The sequence below is a fragment of the Oxyura jamaicensis genome, chromosome 4, assembly GCF_011077185.1.
Source record: "Oxyura jamaicensis isolate SHBP4307 breed ruddy duck chromosome 4, BPBGC_Ojam_1.0, whole genome shotgun sequence".
NCBI lineage: Eukaryota > Metazoa > Chordata > Aves > Anseriformes > Anatidae > Oxyura > Oxyura jamaicensis.
This window is the reverse complement of record NC_048896.1, coordinates 21,758,206-21,783,359: the sequence shown is the minus strand read 5'-3', so window position 1 is coordinate 21,783,359 and position 25,154 is coordinate 21,758,206. Positions and strand designations below refer to the sequence as shown.

The 25,154-nt window shown below is 44.6% G+C and overlaps 1 long non-coding RNA gene across 3 annotated transcripts; it reads left to right on the top strand.

Moving 5' to 3' along the window:
* Nucleotides 1-1,304: 1,304 nt before the first annotated feature.
* LOC118167141 lies at nt 1,305-24,889 on the top strand. Of its 3 annotated transcripts, XR_004750964.1 has the most exons (4): nt 1,305-1,379; nt 12,222-12,371; nt 13,895-14,098; nt 19,244-24,889. It is a non-coding gene; the product is annotated as an uncharacterized LOC118167141 (long non-coding RNA). The 3 variants fall into 3 exon arrangements; XR_004750965.1 differs by lacking the exons at nt 1,305-1,379; nt 12,222-12,371 and adding an exon at nt 13,383-13,497 and having other exon boundaries at nt 13,895-14,044; XR_004750963.1 differs by lacking the exons at nt 1,305-1,379; nt 12,222-12,371 and adding an exon at nt 13,383-13,497.
* Nucleotides 24,890-25,154: the final 265 nt, after the last annotated feature.

The following is a 25,154-nucleotide window of genomic DNA, read 5'->3' as shown; positions in this document are numbered from 1 at the left end:
AATTGGTCATTACCAAAGTTAATGACCTGTTTATTAGAACATCAACCTTGGCTTTGCCTCATGCTGTTAATTAACAAATCTGTCATTAACTGCTGGTAGCCATGAAGTTGTGCATGTGTGTGTTGCGGGGGAAGAGGATGCTTCACTAGCTGTGGCACATTTAAGGTGGTATCACTGCAAGATCACATTCCTACATGGTTCTCGCACCCTGCATTATTCCCCTATGGTTGTTTGTGAATTTGACAGATCCCTTTGGGTACCTGTTTTGTTTTCTGGTCTAAACAGATTTTGCACCACTTTCTGCAGGTTCTCATATACTGCCTAGTCTCCATATACTGAGCTCAGTGAATGGCAGCACTGAACCGAGTTTATCCCCATCTTAGGATCTTGCCACCTTTGCTCATATCCCTCTGAGCTTTCTCTCCTCCATGCTGAGGAAGTCCAGGGTTTTTGTTCCTCTAGCTAAAATCTTGCTCCAGTCCTGCTCCATCCCACTTACACCCTCATTGTCCTTACTTCGTGTCTCTCTGTTGCTCGTTCCTGCCCTTCCCTGGCAGCGACTGGACTCTGCATGTGCCATTTCTACCCTCACCACTGCAATTGCTCCTTCTGAACCCAACCCAAACCTGATCCCTAATCTGCGTTCAGGGGCAGGGAGGAAAAATGGAGAAGCCGTGGGGGGGATGAGTGCATCCAGAGTGCAAATGAGCCTTGGTGGTTGTCCCTGATAAACAGGTGTGGATGGCAGTGCCTCTTCCCCATACACAGAAGGCTTTCATGGAGCACATCTCAGTATTACCCTCCTGAGAAGGATCAAAGGGTTTTAGTATTTTCTGGGTGTGATTTGCACTCAGCGTGTATTGGGAAGTGCGCTCGGAGGAGAGAAGGGTGAACCTCAGAACAAAGAAATTGTTTATGATCAAATCATCTCCCCGCAACAAATTGTCTGCTTTGTAGGAGGTGCCCATAACTAATTAGCTATTTGTTATTTTCAAGAAAAACGCAGTCTATAATAGTGAGGTCTGGCATAACATCTGTCTCCTTTGATAGGGTTTTGAAAACCATAATTCAGGTGAGAAATACAGGTTTTATCTGCCTCAGTTGGGGATAAATGTATTTTGCCACTCCTGTCAGCCTCTAGTGCTAATTACGCTGTCATAAAATGCCCTGGATTGATGAGGTTTCAAAACACCCACACCCATTTTGAGCCCTTCCTTCTCTCTGCAGTGAGCTGTTCCTCCTCTGAGCGATCCTTCTTTGCACCACCAGGTATGTGGAGGCACCAGCCAGGAGCAACCTAACCATCATGCTTGACATGAGTGGATAGAAGAAAGAAACGGTTCAAAGGCGTCAACAGTCCAGGGGCAACGTTTGGTGAGGTGAGTGAGCTGTTCTCATAAAACCACGTGCCCAACAGAGGGGTCATCACCCTCTTCCCTCTGCCCACCCCAGCTCCCCACCCATCCTGGCACTGATTGCACCCTCCACTGATCCACCACGCTGAACCACCACAAAAATAGCCGTATTTTCCGCTGTTGTTTTTTGCACAAAGGTGCTAAATGGCATTGATTGACTGAGGGCATCCAGCAGAAGACTGCTCTTATTGGAAGGGGTGGTGGTGGTGGTGGTGGTGGGTAGTTGCCTGGGTGGCTCGAGCCTTTGGGTGACCCTACCTTGTCCGCCACGAAGGCATTTTGTGCATTAGCAGCAGCCTATAGCTAATAACAAAGAACTCTCCGGAAAAAAACAATGAACTCAGAAAAAGTAGCTTCTTGGGCAGCTGCCCAATTTTAAACCTGAGAGGGATCTGTTTGACTCTTAACAAGGCCATTTGCGTACCTTGGACTCATCTTTCTGTAAGCAGCAAGTCAGTTTGGTGTCCACATCCCTCTGCATTCATACAAAATGGGAGTGCTCCTGAGTACAATTAAGAATCCCCACCTGAGAGCTCTGCTGGCTGAGGGTAGATGGCCTTTCCAAGGTCAGAGGGAAAGGCAGGAGACGAACTTTCCCCAGTGCTGCTCTGAGCAGGGCATCCCACCTGTCTAGTGGAGGTGAAGGGAGGTGACACGGAGGTTACCACACAGGTTGCTGCTATTTACAGACTCTGCCTGTAAGGTTTGTCAGCATTTGGAGCATAACAACCGAGAACCACCGAGCAGTCATTTTCCTTCATTAGGTCTTTTCACCTTGTGCTGGATTAACCAGTAGTTAAACTGTTTGCTCCCTCACACCAATTCTCCCCCCAGGACCTGCAGTCTTTCCTTTTTCTTTCCTTTTTTTTTCTTTTTTTTTTTTTTTTTTTTCTTGGGGTTTGGACTGTTTTAAATTACTTTGTCTATAGTTGATCAGTGAACAAGGAAGGGAGAAGAGGAATGGCCTGCAGAGCCCAGGGTGTTTCCTCCTACACGGACTGATGCAAGGCACAATAAAATTCAAGTTTAAGAGTCACGCAGGAGAAACCTTGATCCCAGAGCTCACTCAGCTGGCAAAAGATAGGCCCTTTGCTCTCCATCAACTCATGCCCCACTCTCAGCTTGCATCTAAAAAAGCAAAATAAATGCGACATTTCAGAGCAGGTGCTTCAAAGCTATTTTTACCTTTGAAATGTACCACTGAAAAAAACATCTTTTAAAGAAAAACAACAAAGCACAAAATACCCTATTTACCAAGTCATCAAGGAAGAAACATTGTGAAAAACTCCAATTTTGGAAGGCAAAACAAGTTTTAGGGTAAAAAGAATTTAAATCCTTTTTTTTTTTTTTTTTTTTTTTTTTTTTTGTGATATTGGGCAGCAGATGCCTTTGTGGGTGAGAAGTCATGGGTACTTTGTAGGCTCCTGGCTGCTCTGCCACCTAACAGAGCCATGGTTTCCTTGGTACACTTGTGTGATACCTCATATAACTAGCTACATTAGAGAAGCCATCAAAACTACCCACAGCTTTTGCTGGCTGCTGGAGCCTCCATGTAAATGGGAGGAAAATAAATGGCGAATAAGCAAATGATTCTTCCATTTGTGGCAAAAGTCCTACCTTTCACATTTGATGTCTGATGTGTTGATTATAATCAGGTTGTGTACTGAACTCGCTCAGAGCAAAAAGGGGGGCAGAACGGAGCTGGAAGCATCGTGTTTTCAGTAAATCATTTCTTTAAAACAGCCTTCTCATCTTAAGTGCATCTGGCATTGTCAACAAATCCCGCGTCTTTTCACCTGATTGATCGTGGACTTTAAAGAAGTGGTTATTTCTCTGATAAATGAGATATCATATGCGTTCATCTATTGCAGAACTGCTGCAGACAATTAATCACTGCCATCAGCTCATTACGGCTCTTAAGGGTACATGTGAATATTCTCTACGTTAACAAAAACTCCAGGTGAAGGTTAATAGTACTTTTGAGATCAAAGTGACACTGTGGAGCAGGTCGGCCACTGGCTTTTATCTTCGGTACCTGCATCGCTGGATTTCTTGTGAGATCCTGTACTGACGGGCCAGGCATTACCCACCCAGCGGGACGTCAAGCAGTTGTCACTCTGCTAGATGCCACCCATGTATTTACATGGTTTTCTCCCAAAGGGTTGGCTTTAAAATCAACAGCGTAAGATCAGCTCTGGCTTGCTGAGCTGTTGGTGAAGATTACAAAGAAATTTTCTCTCTCTGCTGCACAGGACCCCATTGGGTAGGCTGAAATCTCTCACCTGCGTGTACACAGCACCCTGGGAAGTCACGGACCTCACACCTCACTAACTGGTGCCATTCATCTTGATGTATTACCTCCTACTGAATTTTTCTCTTTCAAAGCCTTTGGGGAAAAAAAAAAAAAAGCAGAGAAGTGGTGAAAGATTTGTTTTCTTCACCCACGCAGTTCACTTATTGGTTAGTGCACGTGTGGGAAGGGTGTCTTGAGTCAGGTTAGGCTTCTGTTCACGCAGAAAACAGAGTCTTGGAGGGACCAGGAGAAACAGCCAAACACGTTTACACAGAGAATTTTTCATAACCAACTTAAAAAAGAGGCTTTGCTTGAAGGGTCCGTTCAAGATGTGGTAGTAATACATGCAATAGAAAAAGAAGCAATGGCATAAAACATTCAGGAAAGTGTTCCAGGAGGATTGCTTTCAAAAAAGGACTTGTTTTCCCTGGTTCTCCAGATGTGTGTGTAGAAGCAGCCCAGTGTGTGTGGACAGCAGGACTCTCTGGAGGGTAAAAGTTTTGGAGGTGAGGTAGATTTTTAGAATTGTATTCCCAAGTTGTGACATGGATCAAAACCATCTGATATTGAAGACAGAGTGCTCAAGTTTTTGGTTTCAGATTGTCTCAGCAGAAGGAACAAAAATGGTCCCAGGCTGGGGGAAAAAAGTCATTTTCCCCCCAGTCTTTTCACACATGTTGAAATGTGTGGTTTTGGACATAGTCAAAATAAGTGACAGAGAGGACAGAAGATTACGGGCATAGCAAGGTGTTGACATTGGAACAAGCAGGACATTTGGGATAACTTCTCCTTTAAATTACCAGACAAACCTCCTGGTTGTCTCTGTCAGTGCTGATAACCCTTCTGCTGGTGAGATACGGGAGAGCTCTGCCAGGGACTTCCAGTTGTAGCTGCTCCTCAGGAGAGCCCAGTGCAGGCAGCTTAGGCCTCTATCAAGTGAAGGGTCTCATCCTTAATTTGACAGTAATGAATAATCACATCTTCAAACAAGAGCACTTTGCTTAAATCTACCCTGCGAGATGGTCTTAAAGTGCTGAATGTCCTTTCTTTGACCTTGTTAAAAAATTCAGACCCGTATATTGTCACCGAGGGCTTGTTCATGGAGCAGAGAGGGCACCTGGAAACCATGAGGGAACAAACACGATTTTGGCATCGCTGCAGACAAAGCCAGAGGAGCATTGCTCAGCACTGCAAGGAAGGAGAGACAAGGTAGGCAGCTCTGCTGGCCGATAATGTGCTAAAAGCCCTGAAGATTCGCATTTGTCTGAAGGCTGCTGAAGAATATGAACCCGTACACTTGAAAGGAGCTGCCTTTCACACACAAAACCAAACCCAGCCAGCCCTGTGAAAGGAAGGAATAAAAGCAGCTGGATGTGTTCTGGCGGTGAAATTAAAAAGCAGACATGTATAGAAGCCAGTAAGCAAACTGTGCAAGTCAGAAAGATGATGTGCTCCGTGTTCTTTTAATAGTTTATTACTTAGCAGATTACACAATATTTGACACTGATGCTTGAAAAGCCTCCTGCCGTTTAACAGTGCTCTGCAATAAAACACTATAATCTGGTAGTGCACCACACCGCAGCTATAACCCAGAATTTGTACGGGAGTATTTCCCTTCCCTTCAGTCTGCCTGTCATTTTGTTTAAAGAAAGAGAAGAAACTGCAACTTCTCTCCACCCTCTCTTTCCTGATTACAATCCCCCAGCCCTGATTGCTGCTCCCTGAGAGCTTTCTTCCCGGCTGGGTGTTCCTCACACTTAGCCTTCCTCGTGTCGCTCAGACACTGCAGAGGGGATGGCAAGAACACGCAGAAAATTGCAGCAGAGGCACTAAGGCAGCGATAAGCAGAGGGAAAGTTAATATTTTCTGCTGTCAGGGAGCGAGGCTGGGCTGCAGTAAAGGGTGAAGGGCCGTATGGGCAGGGGAAGGCTCTTCTGTGTGGGATTAGGGGTGCAGCTGCAGGGGAAGCAGTGTACTTGGAACAGCGGGTTGGAAAACGGGGCCTTGGCAATGGGGTGAGTTGGTAAAAGGCATGTGGGACAGCTCCAGGAAAAGTGTAAAAGATTAACTTGCCACGTAGAGGAAAAAGGTTGGATCTTAGACGTGTTAGAGATCTTAGAACCAGTAAAAGTCCAAGATCTGGACATGGCTTAGGCCGGAGAGAAGGCCACTTGAAAAAGTGAGGGTGAAACGAAGGTGGAAACTTCAGTGGCTTTTGCTAAACGCACGACCTGGCACCCAAGGCGCCGCTGTGGCAGCATGGATGCTCGGCCTCCGGTGCTCCAAGCAGCACGCTTGTGTTCCAGCACAGCAATGCTATAAGCAATTCATGACAATGCATTTCTTTAATACTTCAATAGTTGTACCAGTAGCTGTTGGAATTAATTATGATTAGTTTAATTATAGGTATAAACCAGGTCTTTTTCAAAATGAATTATAGTTTCCTTCAATAGTATGTGGTGGTTAAGCGCTGGTAATTAAGGGTTTGAATGAGGGCTTGACAGTGCATTTTCCCATAGTTGAATTTCTACTGCAAAGACCATACTGCTTGTAATCCAGCACGCAGCCATAAGTTTTCTCTGGTCTATTTATTTATTTATTTATCTATTTTAATTTTTGGTGGCAATATAGATGTACGGTCAGTTATCATGAAGGGCTGCCTTATACCAGCCTAACGCTGAATCCCTAAGGTGTGTAATCATTCATTGTGTCCGTCTGTGTAGTTCAGTGTTAATAGGGCAGTTAGGAAGACAATGGTGCTGTGTGTCCGAAACTCAAGTGTTGGTCCCATCCGCGTGGGAAGAGCAAAGGATTCACATTTAACCCTAAGTCTGTGGCTGAAAATATTGGGGAAGCACTGATCTTTCACGTTTCTGGCTGAAGTGAACCTCTACTTCCACAGCTTCCGAGACCTCAGGTGCCAATAACGTGGTATCATCTGCGTCTTCAGAGTACAAGTGGTGAGTCCTGGGTGCTGTTTTTTTGGGGTGAGGGCTTCTGCCCAACCAGGCTGCTCTGCCACTTTGGCCTGGCTGAATGATGGCTTTAATGAACTATTAGCTATTTAATCCTATTTAAAAAAAAAAGTGCTGCAGTCAATCAGTAGCACTCCCCATGGTTTCCACTTGGAGAAATAATAATTTGTTGGAATGCTTTCAGAGTAAACAAATAATTTGTCCCACACCGTGGCAATTCAAAAGCACAAACCCATCTCAGGAATGTGACGGGGACGTGCTGAGGGCTGGTGGTCACGGGCAGTGCCAGCTTCTGGGGAATACCTGTGCTTCTGGGGCTGGCTGTGGGTATGTGCATCCATCTGGATGGGCTTCTGTGGCTTTTAAATCCTATGGGATAATGAGCAGCCTAAGCCAGCTGTTTAAGGAGCCATTAGTTTGCTCAGCGTGAGGTTACCTACAAATGGCAGGTGTCTCCTGTTGCAGGCTTAAGGATAACCTTCCAAGCTAGATTCAGGCTCTATTTGCAGTAAAAGGACCATTTTGAGGGTTGTGACAGCAGCTGGGTATCAGTGGGAGCTTCAGGGGTTTTGGTTTTCTCCCATTTCTGTGCAACAACTGGCTGAACACACCAGCAGCTCAGTAACCCACAAAACCAGGGGAGGTTTGTGTGCCCCACTCCTTTTGGCTTGGTACCAGGCTGAGCAATCTGTTGTGTGAAAATACAAATCCGCTCCCTGCTACGGGATGAAAGGACACCGCTAGAAGTGGCTGCCAAGGAGGAGGGCTGCAGTTCAGCTCGGCACAAAGGCGGTGTCATCCAGGTAGGGACTGAAAGGTGGTGTGTGGTTGCAGGTGAGGCAGCAAATGCCGGTCCCTTCTCCGGTGTTCTCCAGGCTTTCCTCCCAGCCGCAGAGGGAAGCAAAGTTTTCACGTTGAATTTGCAGTCTTTTGTCAGGTTGTCACAACCTTAACATTATTTAAATGTAATTTTTTAGTCTATGAATTTGAATTATCCATGGATTCGATTCATTACCAACACATGCCTAGTAGCCAGTTTCTAAATTATGCTGCTGCTGACTTGAGTTATTATAAATAAGACTGTGCCAAATGTCGATTGATTATTCAGGAGTAATCAATATAGAGAGAGAAAAGACAGCTTTGGTTGACTAACAGCAAATGATTTTTATTCCACAGTCCTGGAATTTAGAGTAAGGCAGTAAGTCAGTCTGTACTCCAATCCCCCCAAAACAGAAGCAAAAGAAAAGCAGCACTGGCCTCCTTACAAATACGCAGCAGCAAGCCTGTGGTGATCTCTCTGCCAGTGGGGGCACAAGCACAAATGTCCCTGGAAAAGTATTGCAACTGGTAACTCTCCAGGTTTGCCACTGACTTGTTCTTAGACTGGTCTAGAGGAGAGATTGTCCTTGCCACCTACACCCAAAAAAACCTGGCTGTGAGCCTAGGAAGCAAAAGGATACACATGGGTGGAAAAGCCAAAGCCTTTGCTGCAAATTGGATGTGGTTGTGGCTGGAGGGACCCAAGGCCATGTGCAGGCTCCCCAGGTGGCTCCAGGTTTTGTCCTTTGGGTGACTGCAAAGCTCAGCTGTGGTTGCACTGTGCTCTGTTGGAAGCTGAGCCAAGTGGTGGTGGCAAACTGAAAGGAGCTGCAAGAGCTGGAGAAACATAGTGGTGCTGGACAAGAACAGGTGACAAGTTTTGCTCAGGTGCTCACTCTCCCCCTCCTTGCCATCCGCTTTTGCCCAGCGCCAGCATTGCTATGCCTGAGATTTCAAACATCATGGTTAGGGAAGAAGATGTGAAAGAGAATGAGAGACCATTAGCAAGACATCAGTTGAGTGGGGGAACAAAAGGCAGAGAAGTATGCCAGCATAATCCAAAGGAAGCTTTGCTGCCAGACTTTGCAAAAGGCTTCCTCCTCACCCACGCAGGAGGCCACCCTTTTTCAACCTTTGCAGCATGAAAATCTAAACCCAAAAGGGTAAGCAAGTAGGAATGTGTTTGGTGTAACTGGGAGAAAGGCTGCAGTAGTTGTCATGCCTTTTTCATGCAGTTGCTGAAGGGGTTGCATACCCACGTCCTAGGTGACACAGGCCTGTGTTGAGTTGAAGAGATGCATTTTCCAATGCTGGAAGCAGAGATGGGGGCTTTCTGCTGGAGGATCGAGGTGTGGGAGCAGGTCTCAGTCTGCTCCTGGAGGTACGTGGGGTTGTCTCCAGCACAGGCGTCTCTGGTGCTGGAGACAACCCAAACTCCTCAGAGGTAATCTCTCATGATCCCCAGAAATGCTTGAGGTTACGACCCAAGCCAGGACAAATCAAGCAGCACTGTCCTGCGGTGTGCTCCCTAATGGCCATAGCTGTACTGAGCTCAAGGGGCCTCCTCGCTCCTACAGCATGAGGAAGAGAGCAGCAGTCCTGCCCAAAGACATGGCCATGTGTCTCCCGAGAGCTAACAGCTGGCTGGCACTGGAGAAGCTGGGAGCTGTGGGGCTGGGACAATGCCCCAGAGGATACATGGGGTGTAGGGAGATGCTGAGCTGGAATGGGGCAAGGAGTTTGCTGAGATATTCCAGGGTCTGAGCACAAAATTGTGACTTGAACAGTCCTGGGTGACTGGTGAGGTCTTTGTGCTGGTGGATTGGTGACTGGCGATTTGGTTTCTTGATGTGCTGCTGTTAACTAGGCAGCTGGAGCATGGTAAATGGCCATGGGGGAAGGCTGCCTGGTAAAAACTAACCCATTTTTCTCTGGTTACCTCCACATACAAAGCGTGCACGTGGCAAGTGAATAGGATGTGCCTCCTACCTGCTGACAGGCTCCTCATGTTAGGCATCCAGATGGCACCAGGGTAACAAAATGTTCCAGGCATGTCCCGTGTATGCATCCTTGCGCTGGAAAGGCCGCCACTATCAGAGCAGGTCAACCTCTGAAATACATGGGAATAAGTGTGCTCATCGTCTTTCGAAGAGACTCATTTCTGTAGTGCTGTATGTAGCTCCAGAAACTTCCTATGCACTAGGAGGTTATTAAAAAAAACAAGAATTAATTGTTCGGCTTGAAGTGTGATGGAATAACTCAAGAGAACCAGGCTTTTAAACGTGACATAAATCAATGGGAGCCCTAAGTTGGGATTTTCTGCAAGCAAGAAACAGTCGATGCACTTGGGAGGTTGGTTTTCAAATAGCCCCTTTCTTCAGACCCTTACAGTAGTACCCATGGAAAAACTAATAGTTTGGACTTGTTGTTTTTCTTTTTAAAAAAATCTGTATTTTTTTTTTATCTTGCTCTTTCTCCCATGCTGTCACTGAAGGTTTGTGGCGTGGGTGTTTCCAGGATGACTACCTAGTGATTATTCTGTTTTGATGCTTTGGGTCACAGAGTGTGGGTTTGAAGCAGCAAATGGTTACCAAATTAACTCTGGCTCACGGGGAGAAACGGCAGCTCTTTGTTCTGTGATTGCCAGTCCTGCAGCACAAGCAGTGATTTCATTTCAGGTGGGTCAGATGGCTGTGAACATGGTCCCGGAGGCTCCTGCAGCCAGAAGGGATTCCCGGCTGCCACCCCAGCACCCGACTGCTGGCAGTGCAGGTCTGCATTTCTGCAGCTCGGCCTAGCAGAGCCTGAGGAGGCCTGGGGCATTGCTGAGGCTGGAGCTACGGTTACCAAACTCCCCAAATGGTTGGTGACGTATTAACTGTGTCAGGGAGTGTTGGGACTTCACTGAGACGATCATTCTGAGGTGTATCTGGGTGCAGTTCGGCAGCACGAACCTCCTCTTGCACCTCGATGGCTGCTTGGGGTGACTGAGGCCTCTAAAGGCATCAGATCCCATCCCATCTCTTACAGAGAGGCCACAAATACACTTCTTTGCCTGCTCTGCTTTCCAGCTACAGCTTTTACCCTTCGAGGCATCTCGGTGTTGTAAGGGAGTGCTGTGTGTAAGCAAGGCTGGCAAGTCCCCATTTTCCCTGCACACGTCCAGACTGGTTGAATGCTTCCTCCAGCGAGGAACTGAAGCTCTCCACTTCCAGGATGCTTTTCCCCCCCTTTCCCTCAACTTGTAGTGAATGTGGGGAGCACTGGCAATCAAAGTACATGCCTTCTGCTTCGATCAACCTAGGAAAATCCTATGTGCAAGGGATAAAATTAAAACTCCGCTGTCCTGGCCACTTGCTGGGCAGTAACAGTGGGGAACTTGCCACAGCGTCCCTCCCATGCAGTCTGCTGGTGTTTACAGGTCGTCATTACCCGTATCAGGAAGCCGGGCTGCCCGGCATTACAGCAATTTATAAATGGCTTCGTCGAGATGTCACCAGTGAACTAATTTATGGGAGCTGTAATTAGCGATGATGGGACTGCAGGTGGAAAGCAGTAAGTGGTGGCATTACTTAGTGACTTCAGGAGGGATTTTGAGTGTCCAGCAGCCGGCTGCTATGTGAAAGGGAAGAACAACAGCAAATGAGGGGAAAAAAACACAAACGTAGTGCAGGCTGAAAAAAAAAGAAAAAAAGAAAAAAAGAAAGCCCACGAAACTGGGAAAACAGATAGAAAATGAGGACCTTCTGAGCAACAGATGACCTGATTTTAGGTTAACATTTTCTGAGCAGAGAGGAGTTACATCAGTTGCCCAGAGGTGGCATTCTGGGCTGCTTGTGGGGTTTGGTTCATCGCGCCTGTTGTAGGAGTAATACGCTGAGTTACCTGTGAGTTGGGCTGCTACTCACCCATCGTGGTGCAGAAAAAACAAAACGTGACATGAAGGTAACTTTTTTTGCAGCTCCAAAGTCTGAGAAACACATCCATTGCCTCCCTTTGCTGGGTTGGTCTGGAGGAAGGTGATTCTTAAGCTGGCCCTGCAGTCACAAGCTCAGTAATTTCCCTTTTCCTGCATGTTAATTCAGCAAGTTTTTTTTTTCCACAAAGCTCAGTTCTCTGGACTCACGTCATTAAGACAGAAATTGCTTTTTCTCTTCAATTAAAGAAATACCTTTTAAATAAAAATGGTAGACAGAATGGAATGAAATAACTGTCAGTCTTTTCAGGTTAATTAGGGGAAATTTCTGAGCTACCCCTGATGTTCAAAATGGTGTGAATGTGGGAAATTCTATTTCAGCACCTCTTTTGTCCTAATTGCAGAGAGAAAATAATTAAATATTTTTCAATTAAATATTGAAGTGAAACTCTCTGATTTTTTAAATCGAATTTCATACTTAGTTTTCTTACACAAGTATGAAAAACCACGTCTTTGATCAGTTAAGAATGTAATCAGCATCTGCCTATAATGCAGCTTCACCACACAAGTCAGAGCAAGAAACCACATTTGTCTGCAGATTTTCCAGAGTAAAAGTCTCTTTACTTGTATCTTTCAGAAATAATTCAGTAGTCTTAAGAGAAGTCCTCAGCCGGTCCCACTGTTGCTAGGACCTGTGATTCAAGGCTGGGTGGGGATATAACATTGCAAAAAGCCCCCAAACCTGGTTTAAATCATGCTTAGTAAGGGGTTGATATATGTAATAACATGTTTACTGATAACAGATCGCGACGTGTGGGTGTCCTTGTGGTCTACGAGCTGCTAAGTCTTAAAAATCAAGCAGTGCATGGAGGAGCCACACAACAGAGCAAAGCGTGAAGCCCTTAATGAAGAAGCAACACTGACCTCTTGCAAGAAGCCATCCTTGGAGGAAGGTGAGCGGGAGGGGGATTTGCAAACTGGCCTTGCCATGCCTGCTTCCTGTCAGAGAGCGAGAGCGAGCACAGCACAGGGGTAATCGGTTTAGTATTCCCCTTGGGTTGTTATAAACAAAATCGATATGTACTAATGACTGCAGCAATAAATTTCATCATACTTCATACGGTAATGCTCCGCACTTCCCCAGTTGTTGGCTTGACAGAGAGTAATAGAGTTTACCCTTTTAAAGTTGTAAATTACTATGAAAATGCTGAGCCTCATGGTAAAATACATTCGTGGATGATTTTAAGCTTGGGAAATATTAGTAATACTTTCGCTAAGCATACTATTAAAATAAATAAATAGTATTTATTGCTTGGTTTCCCAGCTGTAGCTGGGTGAAGAAACATAGCGAGCATGTTTATCATGCTACTTGTGGTTTCATAATATTTATCTAAAATTGATTCTCAAAGAAGCTGTCTGAGAAGCTTATTTTTTCACATATCTGTTCACAAACAATCTTCCTCCAGAATAGATTTCTAGTGAGTAAAATCTTGATTTTTAGTGATGGTTAGGTTAGGAGCTCCTCTTCTGTTCAGAGATTTCCTTTTACATTTTTTTTTCTTTTGGTTTTTGGCAGATAAACATTTTGAAGGTGGATTAAATGTTTCAGTTAGGCCCAAATAAAACATTTGAAACTTTTTGCTCATATTGCATTCCAAACTTGAACACTCACCACTTCCATCTGAATTGGAATGAAATGCTGGAATTACAGGAGTCTCCCAAAATGTGGAAATACAGATTTTTCTACATCTTTGCTTCCCAGTCTTTTTATCTCTTAAACTTTAGAGCCCATGAGGAGACAGGAAATGCAGGTGGTTTCATTTATACCCTTGTTATTACAGTCCATCCACCTGAGATAACCCCCTGAGGAGCCAGTTTTGGGTTGCTCTTTGTTATCTTGCAATCGTTTGCAGAAATTTCCCTAAGCTGTGCATACTGTGGGTCATCCAAAGGGGCTCTTAGGCCACAGGTGTGTAAAATGGCTCCAGAAAGGTTCTTGGTAATGCATGGGAGAAAGAAAGAAAGTTGTGAAACTTGGCCCTTACGCTCCTCATACAGCCTAGAGAGAGTTCTCCATGTGTAAGTAATGTGGGCTTTCTGTGCCTGAGAGCAAAGGAGATCCACTCCCCAAGTCTGCTTCTCTGCAATAGTAATTTCCCATTGATCTGGAAGTAAAGCAAGCTGCCAGAAGCCACGGTCCAAGTGTGTATTATAGCTGGGAATAAATCAAACCTGTCATGGTATTGGCAAAGATCAAACCTGCCCTGCTGACTTGAGTTCTGTGCAGTATGGCAGCGCAGCATTTGGTCAAGGAAGGCAAAACCAAGCACAGATTAATTCTTTGGCTGCTGCATCTTTGTGGAGGGAAGAGGGAAGTCCTGACTTGTTGCTGTGCTTCCCGGCCAGTCCCGTGCTGGAGTTTGGCTCTGCAAAACCAGACCTGTGCTACCCAACTGCTGCTTGTTTGCTGTTGCAGAGGGGTCAATTCTGCTCTTCCTCCCTGTACATGATAAAAGGAAAGATCCATCTGGCACCTTGCACTGCATTGCTGATGTCCCATGCAGCGAGGACCTTTGTGGTGCTCAGTGGTGGAACCTTTTGGATTTGAGTCCGGCTCGTCCTCGAGGTGAGCAGTGATGAGGCTGCAGCACAGCGGAGCCAGCAGCATCGTATTGAGCGGGTACTGTCAGCACTACCAGCAGCTGAAGACTGATGTTTGGGTTGTAGTACATTGCTGTGAATTCCCTCTCTGTATCACTATATCAAACAGCACATCCCACATCAGATGCATGCCCTGTGCTGAGGGCCACAGCTAGTGCTTCTGTCCATCCTAATCTGGGAAGGATTTTTCTCCCATTAATTCCTCAAATTCCCACAAAGGTTTTGACATCCATAGCATCCTGTGGCTCACAGCTCAGCTGTGCATCTCATGAAGAAGCACCTCGTTGGGTCTCTTCTTGAACTTAGTGCTTTTTGCTGTCAGATGCAAACATGCATTTTGTGGTCTTGAGTTTTTGCATTCGAAATTGATGATCTGTCGTTCCCTACACTCTTTCTTCTCCATGCAGCTCATAATTTTATAGATCTCTACTGTACCGTACTTTCTAGACAGAAGCCCTTTTCTTTTTAAATCTCTGCACAGAAGCCATTTCACTTCTCTAATTATTCTTGCTGCTGTTTATACCTTCTCCATCTCTGCTTTCATTTTGTGACATGTGAGACCAGCTCTGCTTGTGTTATTCAAGGCACCACAGATTTGTAGTGCAATACCAGGATGTTTCCTGCTATTTTCTCCAGTGCTGTCCAGCAGGAAGGACTGTGGAATTAAATAAAATGGTGCTTCTACTCATCCCTATCTCTTTCCCATCCAAATTTGCTTAACAGCTGTAGGGTGTTACTGGGCTGGCCTTACCCCTAGGCTGCTGTTTCAGTGTCCCCTGCTCCAAGGTACGTTTTCTTGTCTCAGCGTCCAGGCATTTTCGGGTACCCAACCATGGGGCAGACTTGTCAGCGAGCCCAGCAGATTTCTTGACATCGTGCTTTGGGATCAGCAAAAACATCCTGCAACTTTTCACGTGGAAGGAGCCATTTCCTACTACACGGGTGGACTGAGTGGAGAAATTAGGTGGTACCTGTGAGTGCAGCTGTACAAGTGTGTAAGACTTGTGGTTTGTCCTGCCACTTCTTTTCTGTCCCTGCTGCAAGGGCCGGAGCAGCGCTTCCTCAAACTCACTGCCCTGCAGTTGCCTTGAGGAAAAAAAGCAAATTCATTTTCCATCAACCATTTCCTCAATGTAAAGGCGAGTTCCTGTCTTCCACCCTGCTTTGTCAGCTAAAAATGTCCTCTGCTAGTCCTGTGTTGGTGCTGCTACGCCTCATACTGAGCAGCCGCACCGAGAAGGGACAGGATCAGGCAGCACACTGCATTTCTAGTTTGTCATCTGTCTCAAGGCTGCCTGCAAAAATTAGTGTAATATCATAACTAGCCTGTATATGTGTATGACATTACATCCCACAAAACAATAAATTGCATTTGTGTTAGGGTATGAAGCTGCTAGCAATGCCTGTGTTAATTTTCCACGGCTTATTAAGAAAATCATAACAATGTGCGCTATTTATGCAGGATGTATTCAGAGATTTATCTCCTTAGTAATGTATTAAATTAGAATGGTGACATTAGAGACATAGATTAATGTATTAGCATTTCTCCTGTAGCTTAGAGTCAGGATTATATCACAAAAGGAATTAGTTCTGTGGTCTCTTCATAGATCCATTTTCAGTGCTGTCCTTCACCATCTCATTGTCAATCACAGTCACCTGAATAGATTCATGCCTGTGTCACTTTCCTTCTTCTTACGCTCTTCTCTATAAAAAATGAGGTACTGGGAATTTGAATGCTTAGCAGGGTCTGAAAAAGGAACTCATACTACTATTTTAATCTTTGTTTCAAGAAGTTGCATTGGCAACAGTTCATGTTCCTTCCACATCTGTCACAGTAATCCTGACAGTGAAACTGTAGGGTATTGCAGAGGCCTCATCCTCCAACTATGACTGGCTCACTGAATGCACGTGGGAGGAAAAACCTTGGTTTTGGAATAAAGATTGGAGCAACTGACTCATATTTGAATGCTTACGTTACCTGGGATATCAGAAATTCAGTAAATGAAGTGAACTTTCAAAGGCTGTCTGCTGGCGTAAAATGAAGCTGGGAGGAACTTGCCTCATGTGCTTGGGTGGAGGTTTCGGTCTGCCGGTGCTGCAGGTGAAATTCAGTCCTCCCGTGAGCCCTCTCCAGTCCCCCTCTGAGAACAGGCAGCAGCCTCCAAAAATTAGTCAGAGATCAGAGAAACCTCTACAGCTGTGGTTCACTTGGTTAAGTACAAATTTTTTGTACTTTCAGATTTTTTTTTTCTTTTTTCTTCTTCACATAATAAAATGCTGCCAGTGTGAAAGGATCTGATGGGAGTAAGGATATGAATGGTTTGCCTTTAAAGCTCTGTGGCATTTTTTTTTCTATTCTGTAATTTCAATGCAATTTTGAATGCTTAAATTACAGGAGAAATGAATGAGTATCTAAGACATGACCAGGATTTTTCTTTCCTCCATCTATTTTCTAGCCAAGTGCAATTAAACTCGACTGATAACATGGAAAATTTCAGAATCCCTCCTTCATAAATGGAAATGTCTACTAAGAAAAGGTCCTTGATCATCTGGTATATTGTGTTACAAGTCAATTAATATTCCAGCAATGTTTTACCTGCCACAAACTTTTACTTTCAGTGGAATTCTATAGGAATACGAACAATTAGCAAGTAATTAGACATAACTCTGTGTGCTGGAAATGATTAGTATGTGCCTTAGATTTCAAGATGGAGCTCTTTGCCTTTTTTTTAAGAAGGGAAACGAGGAGTTAAAAATGTTAATCCCCAAGTTGACTTTCTTCAGTTTTGTGAAGTATGTGTACAAATTGTTCATGTGTCTATATAATTTCAGCATCTGTCATTTCTAAAACAGCCACGTTTAAAAAAAAAATAAAAAAAAATCCTCCAACAGCTCACGATTCCCTGGAATTTTTCAGTCTTGCAGAGCTGTCAGCCTCATTTCCATAGTAATGCAGTTTAGGGGTTGCAAAATAACAATGCAGAGAGCAAGTTGCGTGCTTGCTCATGCGAGCTCATTTCCAGGTCTCGAGAAAGCCCCTCACTGCACCATCACAGGCTGCATCTCCTCCAGCAAATACACAAACCTGCTGCTGGTAAGGCTGTCTGCCTCGGGTGGCTGGGTATTGTGTGCTTCCGTCGGTCAAGTGAGACCTGTTCACCACTTGCACAGGGGCAATCTGCACCTGGCACAAGCAAAATATAGCAGCATGTGCTGGTTTGTAGGGTTTTGAGCTCCATTTTGCTGAGGTCTCTGCCCTCGCAGTGCCCACAGAGGCTTCCAGGAGGCCTCGGGGCTCACCTGTGTTGCACTTTCTTCTCTGCTGCTGCTGCGAAGTGCCATTTTTCTAGGCATGGATGGGCACTGGTGGCACACAAAGAGATGGAGAGAAGAAAATGCAACCTTCAAATCTTCAGAGGGCTTGTCCCAGTTACCGGGACTGTGGTGAGGAAGGGTACACATTGCTGCAGTAATTTTGGCAGTGCTGTGAGGCATTACTTATAATAGCGTTTGGCATTGCAGGAGGCTTTGAACTGGGAGCAGGTATTTAGAGCTTTCCTGTGGTGCTGCAGTGTTCAGCCTTTGCTCTCTGCCTCAGGCTAATGCTTTGGAAAAGTTGGAGCTGAAAATTATTCAACCATTTCTAGAAGCAAAGCAAAGGAAAATAGGAAATCTATTTTTTTCTCCTTTATTTTTCCCTTTCTAGGTGAGCCCAGCTATATCATGGGAATTTTTTTTTTTTTTTTCGTTTTTTAAAGAATCAGAGAAAACCTTGAACTGTCACTTACGTGCCTGTCACATCATCTCTCTTTGGTAAGATGAGATGGCCTTAAGGTGAGTGCAGATGTTCCTTATAGTCATCCCGTGTTTTCTTCTCACAGTGAGCGGTGCCAGGCTCTGTGTGAGGGACTTTTGAACTCGGCCTCCAGTTTCAAACAAAGATGCTGAAAACGAGCAAGTGGCAATGTGGAAGGACCCATCCTTGGTACAGCAATGGGCAGCGGACAGCAGTATGTGCCCAAAAAGGGGCATCTGGGCGTAAGCTCTGTTCTTCTCCCCAAATATCAGTGCCGTGGGACCTTTCACACCTGGTTACCAACCTTTTCACATCACTCACCCTCATCTGCATGCTCTGTGATGTGTTTCTGAACATCCAGTGACCACCCGGGTGCTTTCTCCAGCCTCAGTAGGCAGCAAAGCTGCTGCCGGAAACACACGCAGAGCCACATGCTTCACACCCGGAGTAAGCCAAGTAGGTACCTTGCCAACTGCACAAGCTATTAGGTTTGTACATAGGTTAATTTGTGGCTTCAGAGGATCATTTCTTCGTGGGTTTGTCTGTAATCACACAACTTGCCAAGGAGGTGCCTCCTGTTGACCTACAGGCTGGGCTGCACCATGTCAGGCTGCATCCTTCTGTCTCTGGGACAGCACGAGCATCCTGCCCAGGCTGTGCCCTTCCCTGTAATCAGATGAGATGACAGCCAGAAGCCAAGCAGCACAAGTTTATTATCTTTTCTTTTCTTTTTTTTTTTTTTTTCTTTTCATTGATGCTTTCCTGTTTGCTTTGAGAAATACATGGCCCCATTCCCATATGCCTGGGAGTGCTCTAACATGGTCAATACGTTCTTTTGAAAGACTCATCAACCTTGCATCTCCATAAATTACTGCTGGTTTCATTGCTTATCTATTTTGGCTAAGTTTCTTGTGTTTTTCAGAGGTACATGCTTGACTAGAGTCAGTTTGCAATTTAAATGGTACTTGCTTTAATTTAAATATCAGTAAGCTCATGTGGGTTTATTTAGTGCGTGTGAAATGATGATCAAGCTGACACATCAAGTGGCTCGATCCAGACAGTCGGTGCTCCCTGCTGGGGGTTTATCTGATCTATGTTCATTCAAGTTTGTGTTTTATTTCTTTTGTGTCTGAGAAGTTTGTTGATCAAAATTGCTGATTCATCTCTTTCCTCATTTCTCCTTATGCTCCAGGAAGGCTTCTGATTGAATGTAAATGGGGTTTTTAGCTTAGCTGGAGAGAACAAGGGAAAACTATGGCCTGATTTATCCGTGCATCAGATAGAGCTGGTAGTGAAAGCCTGGCTATTCTAGCCTGTCCAGAAGCAGACTGAGCTTCCTATGCATTGTACATCTTTATTTCTCTTCAGGTGACAAATGCTGACCTACGGTGCCACACAGTTTAAGGATGCAAGCATGGGTCTTGCTCACAAGGCAGGGCAAGGAGGCAAAGCAGATTGATTGACTCTGTTGGCTGCGTGTGTGATCTTCTGAATGTGAAGTTGTTGTCTGTCTGAACCCCTGGATGGCATAAGATCATAAAAACCTCAGGCTCAGAGTTTATTTAGAATGAGTCTCTGATACAGACATAAACAACCTGTGGATCACACGAGTCAAATACGTACGGGTTTGTCTTCCTGGAGAGACTGATGATGAGCTCAGATAATGTCAGGGCTCTCGTGTGTCATGTGCACGAGGGGTGTGATTAAAACTACAGAGAAGGCTGTGGGAGAGCTTAGATCTGAAGCGGCATGTCTGTAGCAGCAAGCAGGGGACTTGGTGCAAAATTCTCCAGCTTGGCAGCCGCAAGATACATAGCAAGTTTACCATGCCTGAGAGACCTATGAGCATAATGTTTATTTTTGAGGCATCAGCAGCGCCTGATGCTCATTGGTAGGAAAACTTCATTGTTAAAATGAGGGAACTCTTTCAGGCTGCTGGTTCTGACCTTTTGAGTTAGCACGAATAAAAGCCAGGTTAATGAAATGCATTGCTCCACTCGCAAGTCAGGAAACAACTTGTCTGACGCTCGGAAAAAACAGCAAATGCCACCAAGATTTATGCAGAGCTCTGGGGTAACTCCCATCGTGTGAGCCCTCAGTATGTAAGACACTGCATTTCTGTGGGAAAAGAAGTCATCTCCTAGCTTCAGCGATACCCCCAGCCCCCGATGTCTCGTGGTGACAGATAGCATAAGTCACAAAGATTGTGACTTGCTTGCCAAGAGACACGGTCCAGTTAGCGTTTCTTGCCCTTACTGCTTGCTGGCTTGAGAGCTGCAATCCTAAAGTGCAATCAGAAAAATTGCATTTGCCACAGCATGCTGAGGAACGGCATAAATTCTGCCATATGAGGCACTCACACGTGTTTGGCTGGCCACTAGTCACCCAGCTGCTGGAGAGCACCCAGAAGAGTTGGCTGTTAATGAAAACACCTTGGAGCTGGCACGAAATCGATGAGACACTCGAGTCCCCCTTTGCATTTCCTAGGATCATGCAAGTGTTCATGCTTTAGCAGCCCAAACTCTTGCAAGCAGTGATTTTTAAGCTCAAAATATTCATGTAAAGCGGATATAAAATTGACAAGCATTTCGACACCAGTGACCACAGCCCTGTGCTACTCTGGGGGTTTGGGAGGGCTTTTATTTTTTTTCAACTTAAGCCCCTCTGCTCTCCCTGTTGCTTGTAGGACTGAAATCCCTTGGAGGAGTTAATACCGTGGCACTGCGGTGCAATGCCAGCTACCTTCAAGGTGACACAGTGGGCTACTGCCCTCAGTGCCTTGCAAGGTGTCCCAGACCTTTAAGATCAGGTGGTTTGTGGCTGGGACCTGGCAATGAAAAGATCTTCCTTGCCAAGCTTTAGGTGCAGAGAGGCGCTCTCCAGCCCAGAAATGAAAAGTGGCTCATAGTCACTAAACATGCCGCTATGTGCGATGGAAGGAAGAATTCATGAGGGAATTTAAGGCTTCTTTCACTGTGTCAATTCCCATTGCCCTCCTAAACACAGGGAAAAGAAATGCCATGGCAAGACCCTTTATAAAAGCAAATCGGATTATTTTTTTTCTAACCTCACTTTCCCTGGAGTAAAGTAAAATATATTTCTCTGGCTTGGTTCAGTTTAAAGCAGGCCTCTAGAGCCATTAGAGATGCCATTGGGCATCACTTCTGGCCCTCTAGCTGCCATCCAGAAAAGCAAAGTTCTGCCACAGCTTCTTTGTTGCCTCTCTTGGCCCCACATGAAAGTGTTGGCACCGCTAACAGCGCCTTGAATGACACTGGGTGCCCAGGCAGCCGCACTGAAGCTAACCCAATGCCTCCCTCCAGCACTAGCAGCTGCTTGAAAAAATCCCGGCAATGAATAAAACACTGGAGATAAAATTTCATAGTGGATGACTTCTTCTCGGGGCCATTAGTGAGACTGAAAAATCAGACTTTATAATACAAAGCAATCTTCCACCTGAACTGCAGGACAGAGCTACTCTAGCTCCACAATATGTTATTTAAAGCCTGTTTTATAATAGAATTTGGTATTGCAGTATGTATAATTTATAATATATTAAAACTCATTTCATAATATATTTTAATCTCCAATGATGAATAGCTGGGACAGTTTTGCAGGTTCTGTAATATCACTATGGCAACATCCTTTTATTTTTAAAAAGTAGGACAATTGAGAGATACCAAGGACTGGTCAAGAAAAAGAATAATGACACTTGTCAATTTGCATTCTTTCTGATAGTTTATTTTCTTCTTGGAAATGGCATCTATTCTGATACTTTTGCATGTGTTTTCAGGGAATCTCTTGCGACATTACTGAAATGTTGCATCTCCTTTAACCTTTGAGGCCTCAACTTTGAAAAGATTTGGTTTTCATTGCAGTGCTAAATGACTTAGCCTATCTGCAAAGATGATTAGAACTCAGCAGCTATTGGTGGGCTGGAAATACAGCTTCCATCAGGTTTCCAATGTTTTTGAAAATAAAAATATTGTTTTAAGTGCCCAACCTAACATGCTTTATTTAGAAAAATGGGGCTTGTCTGTTGTACTAAATGTACATTTTTGAAAATAGGGGTGCTTGTTTTGAAACCTACATTTAGACTAAGCCTCTAAATGGCAGTTATTCTTTTCCTAAATGGTAGGCAGCAAAACATCCTCATCATTCACAAAGAAGAAATCTCATTTTGCCATCCATTCCAAGTGGTGCGGGGGGGTCTCTACAGCGGCACTACAGTAACTCTGAGTTGTTCTGATCAAAAAGCCTCAAGGTCTGTTGATCACTATTTGCTTGTCAGGTGATATGCAATTCATCCATGGAAAACTGGGATTTTTGACCTATTCCCAAACTTAGAAAATCCGCCTTCTGAAGAAAAGAATTTTTGAAGGCATCAGGTCTGAAGACCAAACACCAGCTTCCTGGCTGAAATACATTCCTGTGTGTTATTCCCAGTCTCATGCTTTCAAGTATCGGGAGAGCAGTTTTTGAGGGTAAAAGTTTATGGCTGTAATGGTTTGTTTTCTAATGTATATTGATCAGTCACTGAGGGGCTCTTCTGTCAAATATATAGGAGCTCCAGGCATGAATTCCCAGTCATTGAGGAAGACAGCACTAAAAACTGAGCTGTGTAGGAACTCGCTTGTCTCTGTGCTTCCTGCTTGGTTTTCTTGAATACCTCCAGCCTCTGCCATTCCAGTCAATTCAACAAACAACTCCCAGCTCTCTTTTAGCACGGCTTCTGTTTTGTGATCCTCAGTGCAACCGATTCCCTTCAGCCTCAAGATTCTTCTGTTCTGGCTGGTCCTACCCCTTGCCATCAGAGGTTTAATGCTCACTGCCCTGCTCTGCTTTTTATGGAGCAGACTCACTGTTTGTTGTCTCCTCTGTGAGCTAAAGCTTCTCCAGTGCATCAAGCCATGCTTCTGCCAGTGGCGGGTCACACAAAGATAGCTAGTAGACGTGGCAGCTGATATGAGGTAGGACTGAAGATAAGAATACACCTGAAATGTCTGTAAGCTGGGGACACATGGGCATTTGACTTTTTTTCCCTTGTTTGTCCCAAAGCAGAACACAGGTGTTGACCTTTACCTTATGAAACCATCTGCTTACTCAGGCTTTTGCTCGAGGGGTGATGGCAAGTGAATTTCTGCCTATAGGGTAAATTCCAGGATGTATCCATTACCTTGCCATTGACATTTGCCAGCTGATTCTTGTGTTTTCAAAGCAATTTTGTTCATGTGCCCAGGGAAATTAACAGTGAACTGTTACCAGGGTTTAAAAAGCATTTCTGGAATAAAATTTCTTTTAACTCTTCCTATTTAAGTCATTGCTTGCATGGAACTACTGATTACAGAAGAGCAGGAATCCTCCTGAGAAATAGGAGTGGTGAACTTGACGAGTTCCTATTGTGTTTTTTCATGTTCTCTGGTTATAGAAAGCCTGATGGCACGGGCACCTCATCCATGACATCGGTCTACTAATAACGTTAGGATTTCGTTTTCCAAGTTACATTGTACTTGCAACATAGTTTTTTAAATGTGGAGCCCAAATCCCATTATCTATGTAGAAGTGTAAGCAGCAAGAAAACAGACATAGTCATCTTCCAGTGAAGGAAAAAGTCTCGTAGTGAAGGGAATGGTGACGTATAAATCCAGCTGTATCCAGCTGGTGCTCACACTGCAGCTGTAGGCCATTGCCTGTAAGAAAAAACAGTTTTATCTTGAAAGTATTTGAAAATGGACACACAGTGTCTCCTAGCCAGCAAGCTGATGCACGCTGGCATCTCTCCCTTTTGGATTCAAAAGTGTCGGGGCTGATGGGTTTTCTTAAATGGGTTTACTCTCTTCTCACACATACCTACGTCTGAAAATTAAAACCAGCTGAGAGCAGCAGCACGCAAAGCTATTTTCATGTTCTTTATGGAAGACAAGTACTTTCTTATCCCAGGACCACTGGACCCGTTCATAACTGCAACCTTTAAAGTTTATGAACTGTGAAATTGGGTGACTAATAGACAGGTGAATCATTAGGCAGAATGCCACAAAGGCTGCCTTCAAAGGCCTCCTTCTTCCCATTTCTTGCATCTCCCTGTAGATAAACTCACTTATTTCAACACAGAGGAAGAAAAACAGCTTCAGAAATCTCATGGTGCTGAGATCCCACTTAGTTGCAGAAGAATGGGATTTTGGTGTTTCCTGAGATGTGGTGTGTACCTGCTGTGTCTGTCCAGTTACCTGCTCAGTGTATTGTCCCTTGTGCCTCACTGAGGTTCATCCAGGGACGTGTAGGAGTTTTTACTTTTTGTTGTTGTTGTTGTTTGTTTGTTTGGGGGGGAGAAAACCTCTGCAGCCTCCATCTCTATCTGCTGGAGATCTTCTTTGCTATTTCAGACTGTGTCCTGTGCAAAGGGGTCAAAGCAAGCAGCGAGCAAGGAACTGATAATTTTCAGATCTTCCTGCCACAGGGGTACCGCGATAATACAATCCTCCTAGGTGTTTTGAAAAGATTGAGCATTCTCTTTCAGGGGGATTTGCTTTGAACAACACTGAACACTTTATGAGCAACACTGTTGCCTGGCTTGCTTTATGCCTTGGCATTCCCATCAAAACATTGACTTGCTCCACCCCTATGTAAGATGGAAAGTCTGATACAGTCCTGGGGGAGAAAAAAAAAAAAAAAAAAAAAAAAAAAAACACAACAAAACAAAAGACACTCAAACCAGTCCAATTGATAGCACTTCATTTACTTACTGGAATGAAAACTCCATGAGTGATTTTGGAGTGAAGACCCAGGGGACTTCTCTTTCCAGTTCTGTACTGAAGTGGTCCTCATCTTTATCAGAACTCCTCTCCAGCTTACGGTTTCACCAGTTATTTATTGTCACATGTGGAATAGGAGCTATGGCCAGACTATATATCTTGGTTAATTAAAAGGAACATCTGCTTAATGTAATATAAAGCATAGTATAAAGGGTATTTCCTTTGTATACCAGGCTGAATAAAATGATATATTGTCTATTGACCTAAGTTCCTGTGTGCCTATTGAATAACCATCAAATAGCAGACTTCTTGACATCATGCATATCCCCTTGAGGCAACATAAAAAATAAATATTGTAAGCTTATATAGAGGCAGGTGAACCCGAAAGAGCAGAAGGGAATCTATACGTTCCCAGAGTACACACTCTGAATGGTAACAGATGAATCCAGAGCACGATTATGCAGTCCACAGCTGGTTCAAAAGCTGCTCAGGCTGTAGGGTCTGGATGCAAAGCTGTCTCAGCTAGG